Genomic DNA, 11,388 nt, shown 5'->3' with positions numbered 1-11,388 from the left:
CCAGTCTGTTCACCAAATGCTAAGAAATGATTGGGTTGAATGCCAAACTAAAATCAACAAACAGCATTTGCACATGAGTATTCTTCTCCTCCAGGTGTGCCAAACTAAAATGAAGCACAGGAAAGTGCATCATCTATAGAGCAGTTCTTAAAATAAGCAAACTGTAATGAGTCAAATGTAGAGGGAAGGCATGAAAACATATAGTCCTTTACCAATCTCTCAAAATACTTCATCATAATGGAAGTGAGAGCAACTGGACAGTAATCATTAAGGTATGTGTGATGGTAGTTTTTTTTGGGGGGGGGACTGGTACAATGATTTCAGTCTTAAAACTTGATGGAGCCATGGCCTGATGCAGCAAAAGATTGAATATGCCTGTAAGAACAGAGGCCAGCTGGTCAGCACATGCCTTAAGTACTTGCCCAAGGATATTATCAGTGCTGCTGAAATTTATTTCCCCTTAACCAGTCTATTTTTCTATTTTAAACGTGGTTGTCAGCTTCAATCAGAGAAGAAGCAACCAGTGTTTGGCCAACACTTAATTGGAGAGAAATCAGCCCTAAACTGAGCCTGCCTGGAAGCATATCACAGTTAATCCTTGACTTACTACCAAAATTGAGCCCAGAATTTCCATTGTTGAGCAAGGCAGTTGTTGAGTTATGCCCCATTTTATGACCTTTTTGCCACAGTTGATAAACGAATCACTGCAGTTGTTGTGAATCATGTAAATCTGACTTATCCCATTGACATTGCATGTCAGAAGCCAGCTGTAAAGGTTACAAATGGTGATCACATGACTTTGGTACAGTGCAACTGTCATAAATACCTGCCAGTCATAAGTGTGAAAACTGGTCATAGATCACTTTTTTCAGTGCCATTGTAACTTCAAATAGTTTGTGATATATCTCCTGTTTTTCTTCTCTACATAGCACTTAGACAAAAATCATCAACAAGTAGTCCTTAATGGTACTACCTCTACATGGTGGGAAGTAAACAGTGGGGTATCACAAGGCTCTGTCTTAGGCCCAGTACCCTTCAATATCTTCATAAACAACTTAGATGAGGGAATAGAAGGGGAACTTACCAAATTTGCAGATGATACTAAACTGGCAGGAATAGCCAAGCCCCTAGATGATAGACTCAAGATCCAGATAGATCTTGACAGACCTGAACACTGGATCCTATCTAACAAAATGAAATTCAATGTAGAGGAAAGTAGGCAAAAAAAACAAAAAGTACACATATAGACTGGGTAAAAGCAGGCTTAATAGCAGTAACTGTGAGAGGGATCTTGGAGTCTTAGTAGACAAACAATTAAATATGAGTGGCCAAAAAAGCCAATGCAATCCTAAATTGCATTAACACAGGGATACAATCAAGATCAAGTGAGGTACTGATACCACTCTATAAAGCCTTAATAAGATTACACCTAGAATACTGCATCCAGTTTTGGTCACTACATTATAAAAGAGATGTTGAGACTCTAGAAAGAGTACAGAGAAGAGCAACCAAGATGATTAGATGATTAGGGGACTGGATGTTAAAATATACAATGAATGGTTGCAGGAACTGGGCATGTCTAATCTAGTGAAGAGAAAGACCAGGGGAGACATGATAGTAGTGTTCCAATATTTGAGGGGCTGCCACAGAGAAAAGGGGGTCAAACTATTTTCCAAAGCATCTGAAGGCCAGACAAGGAATAATGGATGGAAACTGAACAAGGGGAGATTCAACCTGGAAATAAGGAGAAATTTTCTGACAGGGAGAGCAATCAACCAATGGAACAGCTTGCCTTCAGACATTGTGGGCGCTTCATCACTGGAGGCTTTCAAGAAGAGACTGGACTGCCATCTGTCAGAAATGGTGTAGGATCTCTGCTTTGGCTGGGGGTTGGACTAGATGACCTACAAGGTCCCTTCCAACTCTGGTTAAAAATCAATGTTGCACGTGTACTGATACGGTATGTAAGTGGACTGTTTCAATGTACCAGTGGATAATTTGAGAAGAAAACAAGAATGAGCAAAAAACAGGTAGATAAGAAGAAAATAAGAAAACGTCTTAATTGTCCTCTTAACTAATTAAGCAACTTGAAACAGGCTATTTTCTTTAAAATATCTCATCTTTCCAAAGATGATGCAAAAAAATATCAATTTATACCAGCAAAAAATAAAAGCTTTCTTTGTTGAAAAGGACAGTGTTATAAACTTTTAAGAAATACATTTTTCTATATTCAGATCCTAAGAGCTTTAATAATCTTACAATCTTATGGGTTTGGGGTTTATTTTTGTAAAATATATATAAGACATGTTTGACTCTTGACATCTTTATGGATCTATCATTATAATATCAGCAGTTTAACAGTGGAATTTTTTTTTCCAGATAGTGATAAGTTCCCCTTTACTGACAAACTAGTAAAAGCTAGTAAAGTACAGTACTGTCCAAGCAGAGGCTGGACAACATCACCCTGTGATACATTAATTTACATTCTTTCACTGAGTAGGGAATTGAGATTTGAACATCACAGAATTTCAGTTATAGAAATTTGCTCATTTCTACATTAATTGTTTAACTGTAGTTGAGGACTCCCAGAATTGCTTAAGATGGGTGGCCATATAATATTTTTAAATAATTTATACTCACCAGCACAAAAAGCAATTAGCATCAGATGGGAATTTTCTATAAAAACTGGAGTATGAAATTATTAAACAATTTAAGCAATATTCAAGGATACTAAGTGCTTTTAGAGTTTATTATTCATTTAATTATGGGATTAATATCCCAAATTTTCATTTAGGACATAGGAAAAAATAGCAAGGAACTGAGAAACAGAAATTTAAGCAGACTGCCAACTCAGTTAACATTTGAGAGATAGTCATACTTTATAACCCGCTGGCTATTATTGTAGAGAGCCATTATTAGATCACCACCTCAAACAAAATTGAAGAGTAAATGACACTATCAAAAAAACCACACATTTTTTCTTCTTTGTAATTATTATTTTTCAAATGTACCTACCATAGTTCCAGTCAGTTGTATTTTATGTCTCTGGAAGAAAAATTAAAATAGTTAATAAAAAGATATCAGCTCCTTCCTGAAATTTAGAATGATACTGTGATACTGTATTTAAAGAGATACTATTGAAAAGCAATACTAAAAGTATGGTGTTAATGCCATTAGCTTACTGATTAAATACAATCAGTATTTGACATTTTATTATTATGATAAAAGGATAAGGATAAAAAATATTTTTACCAGAATTCCTAGGGTGGCTGAAAATTCTATTACCTTTGAAAATTATACCTATTCCTTGCATCATTAGGCAGGGCCTAGCAGCAGTGAAAAATATTTGATCTCAAATAAAATAATGCAATTTAGGCAGAGGGAGTTAATACAGTGATGACGAATCCCTACTTCTTTCTCCTAGTCAAGACCAACAGTAGAATAAAGAAGGAATTTTGCACTGTTATTAGTGCCAACCAGATCCCTACATATATATCTTGAACACTGTCTTAAAAAACCCTATATTTTGTAGTGTCACCCTGTTAGTGACTAGATGTTTTTGGTAAATCAAAGTGAATGTGATCTTCTCATACTTAATACTAAGGCTATAATATTGCAATAGATTTCTTCTGACGTTTACTTTTCTTCCTGGAGGCAGAAAAGCCATATATTCTGACATAAACTCTTCAATGCTATTAGTTAGCTACATAAACTTCCTCCATAGTGTAACTGATCCTCCAATGCTAGGATTACTAAAACTAATTAATTGATTTAAACCTAGAGACAACAAAAATGCAACTGACTATCCATTGTTCATGTTTCTGTATTTAAAAAGATATGCAACTTTTATAAATGGACCCCTCTCAGAAATGTTCATACTGTTCAACATATGATCAAGTATAACTGACTGTGATCATATCCAAATGAAAGATGGAAAGCGTCACCAGATGATATTCTTATTATTATCAGCCATTAAGGTTTGAGTGCTTTTAAACAGTTTGCTTCTTCCGATTATGATGTTGTTATTAAGTCAGTTGGACAAAAAGAATTAAGTGAGATTGCATTTGCATAATAGTAATATAAACATTTACTTTTCCATGTAAATATTTTTATGTAAATTATTTCAAAATATTGTTTGAAATTTAAACAACATATGAGATTCCTGATTTTACAGATTTCCATAGATAAAAGCCTACAGGGAGTATGTGAGACTTATTTCAATTAGTTGACCTGATAATTTATCAAATGTTTATATTATATCAACTAATTTTACATAGACTTTGATACTTATCAATCAGATATATATCATCAGCATGAATAATAAGTGTTCAACGCCAGTTCTTTTTGTATTCAGAATAACCTTCAATTGTCCAATAAGACAGGTCAATAGTTCCCAAATCTAATTTATTATATGAGGTGATGAAAACCATCCTTCGTGAATTCCACAAGACAGATGAGGAAATAATTCATTTTGTAATATTCTTGGCTCAAATATTAATATAGCACATCTTAATGCAGTTAGTAAAAAAGGCAGCTGTTAAATTAAGATTTGTACTGAAAATTTACGTTATTTGGATATCTCAGACATTCTGTACCAAGTTATAATGATCTCTGTTTTTCTTCTCATATGGACCTATAATACAATTATTTTTCCAGTCAGCTAAAGAGTGAGATACTAAAAAGAATGTCAGAAATAAATCTGAACTGAAAAAAGTATATTCTTAATGTACCAAATTAAAGTTTAGTCCCTACACAAATAACATTTCCCATATAGGTGAATTAAAAATTAGTTGGAGCTGTATTATAATCCAACAAAGGAAACATTTCCAGCTGTAATTAACTGATCCATAACTACTACTCTAAAAATATTTAAAATATGTATATAAAAATCTGTAAAATACTTAATTAAGTCATAGTAAATAATTTGTCCTATCTTTTGGAGCTTATGTTTCTGAAAGAGAAGTATAAAACAATCACAGTTTGTCAGCTCCCTGTATAATTAAAATAGAAACAACAAACAACACAAGTCCAATGAATCATAATATTCTGGAGTTGGAAGGGACTATTATTATCTAGTCCAAATCTTTTAAACATGCAGGAAAATTAATGCAATCATCTTTGTGACATTACATTTTTATCTGTCTTCAAGTTAGTGTTATTATTATTACATGTATTTGTTGCCCATCTTGTAATTTGAGGCTTTTTTGAACTCCTCATGACTGCCTGAACAAATCCCTAGTGTTTTCTTGGCAGATTTAGCTGGACTGGTTTGCTATGGCATTCTTCCTCGGACTGAGAGAGAATCATTGGCCCAAGGTCATCCAGCTGGTTTTGTACCTAAAATGAGATTAGAACTCATGGTTCCTGGTTTCTATCCTGGGCCTTAACTTCTAGCCAAACCAGCTCCTGACATAACAATCCTGACTGTCTCTCTCTTCTTAAAAACTTCCAGAGATGAAGAACCACCAATTATTGTTAGTAAACTGCCATACATTGTCACGGATTTCAATGTCAAGTTTTTTCCTTACATTTAAGCAAAATCTAAGTAGCTGCAAATTCCGTCCATTATTTCTGATCCTAGTTTCTGAGGCATTGGAGACTAGTTCTTGATTGTCTTCCCTATGACATTCTTGTATGTATCTGACATCATGCCTTCCCCCAGTCTTCTTTTTACATTTCAACTTCTATCAGCTGTCCTTAAAGGGCATGTTTTTAAGTCCTTGCATCATCTTTGCAACCAGCCTTAGAAACTTGCTCATACCACAGATTATAGTGCTCCAAGTGTGATCTCATCAATGCAGAAAAAGGACTAAGCTGTCAATTTTCTGCTAAACCAATAAAACAATTAAAAATAGATGATCTCTTTGCCAGTCAAGGAAATGTTAAGTAAATTAAGTATCCCTCCTTTTTCCATATTCATTGGGACTAAAATTGGAATTGTAAATGGAGTGAAACATCTTTTAGAGCTGTCATTTATTGTCTGGGTGAACAGGTCCAATGGAGGTCCTTCCCTGTGTCACTTACTGATATATAGTTGATTCTTCCAGAGAATCTCTTCTGAGTGAAGTTCAGGAGGATGCCTTTAGCTGTTCATTATAGTTTCTACCTTTGATCAAGCAAACTAAACTGCTTTCATAAATTATCTCCTTGACACTTTTGTCAGATTAACTGTCTTTATAAAAGCTTCAGTCTTCTTAAAATAGCTGGCATGCTGATTGATACATAGCCATCTTGAGTAAGAAGAAGAGTGAGTAGGAAGAAAGAGAACCTTATTAGCACTTATTAGCACTAAGCCTATTAATTGCCATTTATGATGGAAACCCAGGATACTTTTCAAATGTTCCCACTATGGATGTTCTACAAAGTATAGCCACTATTTATGCCAAATGAGGCAGTTGTAACAGACTGTGCTAATTGTGTGAGTAACATGCCAGCTGATAGTATATCTAAAGCCTCAATTTATCAGTGACCTTGACAAAGCAAAGCCAAAATAAACAGCTTTCAATGGTGGGCCAGGAAAAAATGATTTATTAGAAGTTAACCTCATTATTCCTACAACAGCCTTCACTATTTTGTCAAAGGATGAGCTTTCTGAAACTTTACAAGGGTCAAAGAGTTTAAAAAAGATATTGTTAAATTATGGAACTGTTGAACCATTTTCTGCTCACAAAAGTCTTTAACAGCTCAACTGGGCTACTGATATCTAGCAAAGGAATAAATGCAAATATTCCTCACAAGAATTCAAGAACTATTCAGTTTAGTAATATTTCAGTTTCATAAATTAAGAGCAAAAAAGCTGACCATAGCACACTTAATCTACAGATAGTGCTTAACTCATGACCACAATTGAGGCAGGAATTTTCATCATAAGTCATTGTGATCATAAGTTGAGTATCACATGACTGGATTCAATTTTACGACCATTTTAGATGATCATAAAACAAGTAGCTATGGCAATTAAGCAAATTATATGGTTGTTAATCAGTATTATCCAATGGGTGTGATCACATGAGTCCAGGACATTGTAACCGGTCATAAATGCAAACCAGTTGTCAAGCACCCAAAATTCAACCACACAACTCCAGAAGTGGTGTGGAAGTTATAACTTTGAGGGCAGGTTGTAAGCAACCTTTTTGAGTCCATTTTAACAAATTCTCAACTTATGACTGGTTGAACAACCAGTCATAAGTCGAGGACTACCTATACTGCTACTATTGAAATAAAGACTTACAAAGAATTGTCTGGCAGATACATTAGAGAGAAGAGCATCTGAATGCCAGCTGAACTGACAACATGTGTGTTCTTCAGTTTGACAAAATATAGGTTAGATAATTTGATGAATCTGAGATCAAAGAGCTAAGTTGGAGAAATAATGACTTTGGGGCGACTATAGAACCAGCTTTCATTTATCCTGATTGTTGTATTAATTACTGAATAACATATTAGAAGCTTGTCAAATGCTCAACAAATGTCTATAACAACATTTAGATTCACAGAACAAGCACAATACTCATAAAAGTGGCTTGCTCCAAACTGATCCATATGTTTACCAGATATTACTGAATTTCATAGCATATAGCCCAACTTTCTAACAGAGCTTTGTTAGACACCTTTGAATATGGCAACAAAGATAGTCAATAGTAGGGAATCTATACTGGACTACCAAGAATGATAATACTGTACTGTATTGTAAGATTACTGTGACATTTTCTATAACCTACAATCAAATTTCAATAGCTCAAGTGAATGCTGTCTGCTGTCATGATGATTATTCCTATGAACTTTAAATGTGAATAAACAGAAGATATGTATTGCCAATAATTCATACTATCTTCATAAACAGTCATATTATCTTGGTACTCTTCCATTTTTTTAGTTTATTCATATGCCCCAGAGATATTGATTCATTCAAAATAAATACATATTCTTTGTCTAGCTTTCTGTCAATAATGTGGCAATCTTGCTCTTTCATCTCTCTGTTAAGAAGAGAGCATATATTGTTTTGTTTTTTAAAAAATAGGAATTTTGTAGTTTTGCCATCTTTTGTGCTCTTTTTTTAGTAACTCAACTAGTTTACTGATTCTTGTCTCTTCCTTTTATTTTGAACGTACTTTCATTGTTCTTACCATTTTTTCTTTTCTTTTTTGCTATATTTGGTTGATTTTGTCTTTAGCTTTTCTGACACTTTTTCTATCCCAGCATCATTTTAATACTTTTTCCACAGCATTTCTGTCCCTGCCTCATCATCAAGTAAGTCTTCTCTATTTAGGAAATCTGCTGTATGATAAGATCTGAGAGTCAATGATATCATGGCTAAAACCAATACAGTATGTTCCAGTACAGTCATCTTTATATTATACAATGACACTGTAACATCTCACTTGTGAGTTTGAAATCTGTTAGGTAATCCATTAAAACAATTTTGATTCCTCACAATTCTAGGAAATTTTTGTCTCTAGGTATAGCAGGTTCTACCAAAGTTCTATTTAAAACTCTTGGTGAACTTCTATCAACATGTTTATATGGATAACCATTCATGGTTTATGAATGGCTGAGGAAAAAAGTGAAATCACTGTATAAATTGCAGGTGGAAATCATAATTCTCTGAATTATACCAAAGTGAGGATTTCATATTCTCTGGTTTTTCAGTTTAACATCTTGCCAGAAAAAGTATGATACCTGTCAAAAAAGCCACCATGTTTGGGATAGTATATAAAATCTCTTCCATTTATTCCAGTTTCCATGATGGCTCAACAGAGCTTCTTTGAAGATTGTCTCAATCTGAACTTCCATCAATCTTTTCAAGTATGGGCAATTGACTATACAGATTATCAGAAGTGAATTAAAGAACCTTTCATGTCATCTATTCTCAGAAAGAGGAAATAAGCCTTTCCTTTAAGAAATCAATGAATGTTAAGTAGTCAGTTTTGATTATTGTCAGGCTTTACACTGAATACTGTAATAAAGCTTGGATCTCGGGACCCTTAACTCCTTATTCAGATTGGGACTTATTTGGCAGAAGACTCACAGCTCAGGAAAATGTCTGCAATAAATATCTTTTCCCCTCCTATCCATACTTCACTACAAATGTTTCATTAATGCTGGAACAGGACAGGTTATCACAGTTTGCGGAATCCCTTCATAAATGAGATCATTCTTTAGTTTGCCTGGCAGTCCTTTATACCAGTTAGTTGAGTTTATTTTGTTCTAGTCCAAATTCTGAGCTAATACATAGCTGAAACTCAGTGAATACTTCTGAACCAAAGGCTTAACCTGTTAGAGATAACAAATTTCATAACTAGAAGACACAGTTGCCAATGCCTTGCTCCCGCATGAGACCCAAATGAAGCTGGATTCTTGAAGTTAGCCCTTAGACATGCTACAAAATTAGTGAAGTTATCCAACAGAGATTGCCCCTTTTGCAACTCCCCATCATTAGACTAACATGAACCTTACTTGAGCATAATGAGAAAAATCATAGTGTCTCATAAAAATTATTAATTTATTATGAGCTGTAAATATACTTGCATTCTTATAATATTTGTCTAGCAAGGAGGCAAATACTCAGTATCATCTCTGGCTATTTCAGCTAAAAGTACAATGTCTTGGGCCAGCACAGGGACAGGGGGCATGTGTTGGGCTTACAGTTCAACCATCTGAATTGACACACATTGTTAATGATTTGGGTCTCATGCTGAAGCAAGGCATTTGCAAGTGGGTGAATTTAGAGGTTCAACTCACAATGAGCTTTATTTCCAGAAAATATAAACAGACCAATGAGCCTAAAAACAAAGATCTATACTCTCATAACAAAATCATTCTGTAAACTGCCACGGCTCTATTGAGACAATTGAGAGTCCCTGCAAGGAGATCAAATCAGTCAACCCTAAAGGACATCAACTCTGACTGTCCTTTGGAAAGACAGATACTGAAGCTGCAGCTCAAATACTTTGGCCATGAGAAAAGAGGAGTCATTGGAAAAGACCCTGAAGTTGAGACAGATTGAAGGCAAATGGAGAAGTGAGTGACAGAGGATGAGATGGTTAGATAATTTCATCGATGTAGTGGGTATGAGTTTGGGCAGACTCAGGGAGATGGTGGAGGACAGGGGGGCCTGGGATGCTATAGTCCATGGTGTCACAAAGAGTTGGACATGACTTACTGACTGAACAACAACAGAGTTAGGCTTAAGTTTACTTTTCTACCCCTTGCTAGGTGAGGATCTTGTCTTAATTGAGAAATCTCCTTCAGAATAAAAAAAAATGGGTTAGGATGATTTTGCTTTTTTCCCCTCCTTAACATGATCTATTGGAAGAGTAGGTGGATCTAATCTTAACAATGTTGTTTCCTGCATTTTCCTCCTCAGCCTATGTAATTCTATGAACACTGAGGCTGCATCCATTGATGAAATTTAGTGGGTGTTCTAGTTTCCACTTATCACAATAATAAAAAAGTGTTAAAAAGAAAAACCATTAACCTCATCTTCATGTTGACCTTGCATCTCTAAGCTGCCAAGAGGCACTATCCAATCTGGGATGCTGTTTGAGGTTGTGACCAATTCTCCTGGGTTATCAGAATGTTCCAGCTTCCATTAAATGAAGGAAAGAAGAGCACTCCTGTTCATACAACACAATTTTACTAGGAACATTTGTCTAAGTTTATGAAGGCCATAAAAGCCTCTCAGTGTATGACAACAGGAGTGAAGATAAATAATAATAATGATGATGATGATTTTTAAATTGCTCTAAGTGCAAAATTTATCAAGACCCTCTTATTCTACCAGTAGATATCACAAATCTAGAAGCAGGTTTATTACTCCCCCTTGCAGCTACACAAGATAATTTGTAAGGTGGAGAGGTAAACATGAAAGGTAAAAATGCCTGGAAACGGATGTATACATTTCAGTATGTAGATACATGGTAAGTTTTCTGAAAAGAAAAAGCCATAGAGATTCTTGTAATTGTGATTAACATGTACACGTTTTTGTAGTTTATTGAATATTATTATCTTTAATGCTCTTCACAGAAGGTTTATTTGTACAAGCCATATAACTGAATTACTGCTAATAAACTTAGTTGCAGTAATGTACAATGCTTCTATATTTGAAATATGACAAGTACTGTACTAGTGATTTATAACATACTCTAGCCATTGTTGCGGCAATATATCATTATCAAAGACAGGCTTTATATTACTACAGCAATATATGAATAATGCTGTAAATACCAAGTACATAAATGCTATATATCACATCAGTTTACCTTTTTAAATAAATATAGCATGGAAGATGCAACTCAAAAACATTGACTCTTTGTACTTTTATTCTTTTGACCATAAGAAACACTGAGGGACAGACAGCAAACCAGAGATGAAATACTTGCTCTCTTT

Source organism: Thamnophis elegans, chromosome 3 (assembly GCF_009769535.1).
Source record: "Thamnophis elegans isolate rThaEle1 chromosome 3, rThaEle1.pri, whole genome shotgun sequence".
Lineage (NCBI taxonomy): Eukaryota > Metazoa > Chordata > Lepidosauria > Squamata > Colubridae > Thamnophis > Thamnophis elegans.
The sequence above is the reverse complement of the archived record's forward strand: the minus strand, read 5'-3'. Positions refer to the sequence as shown.